The sequence below is a fragment of the Bison bison genome, unplaced genomic scaffold (genome assembly GCF_000754665.1).
Source record: "Bison bison bison isolate TAMUID 2011002044 unplaced genomic scaffold, Bison_UMD1.0 scf7180017856871, whole genome shotgun sequence".
Classification (NCBI taxonomy): domain Eukaryota; kingdom Metazoa; phylum Chordata; class Mammalia; order Artiodactyla; family Bovidae; genus Bison; species Bison bison.
This window is the reverse complement of record NW_011487444.1, coordinates 13,693-14,597: the sequence shown is the minus strand read 5'-3', so window position 1 is coordinate 14,597 and position 905 is coordinate 13,693. Positions and strand designations below refer to the sequence as shown.

The 905-nt window shown below is 37.7% G+C and overlaps 1 pseudogene; it reads right to left on the bottom strand.

The window, feature by feature from the left end:
* LOC105002935 overlaps nucleotides 1-905 on the bottom strand; it is a 7,766-nt pseudogene that overhangs the window by 5,911 nt on the left and 950 nt on the right.

The window sequence follows — 905 nt, the reverse complement described above, 5'->3', positions numbered from 1 at the left end:
CTAAAAAAAAAAAAAGAATACAGAAATTCTAAATCTGAATACACCTAACAACAAAGGTTCAAAATTTATAGAACTACAAGGAGATATTGACAAGTTCATATTATAGTGAACTATATATTTTTTTCTCTGTATTTCTTAGGTCAGGCAGATAAAAATTCAGTAAATATAGATTTGAACAACACAATTATCAAGATTAATCTTAATGGAATATATACAACTCAACATTCAAAAAACTAAGATCATGGCATCTGGTCCCATCACTTCATGGCAAATAGATGGGGAAAAAAATGAAACAGTTACAGACTTTTTCTTGGGCTCCAGAATCACTGTGGATGGTGACTGCAGCCATGAAATTTAAAGTAGTTACTTCTAGGAAGAAAAGCTATGACCAAACTAGACAGCATATTAAAAAGCGTATCACTTTGCCAACAAACATCCATATACTCAAAGCTATTTTTTTTTCCAGTAGTCATGTACAGATATGAGAGCTGGACCATAAAGAACACTGAGCACCTAAGAATTGATGCTTTCAAACCGTGGTGTTGGAGAAGACTCTTGAGAGTTCCTTGAACCACAAGGAAATCAAACCAGTTAATCCTAAAGGAAATCAACCCTGAATATTCATTGGAAGGACTGATGCTGAAGCTCCAAAATTTCGGCCACCTAATGTGAAGAGCTGACTCATTGGAAAAGACCCTGCTGCTGGGAAAGATTGAAACCAGGAGGAGAAGGGTATGACAGAGGATGAGATAATTGGATGGCATCACTGACTCGATGGTCATGAATTTGGGCAAACTCTGGGAGATAGTTAAGGACAGGGAAGCCTGGTGTGCTGCAGTCCACAGGGTCACAAAGAACTGGACATGACTGGGCAACTGAACAACAACATACATAGAACACCATGC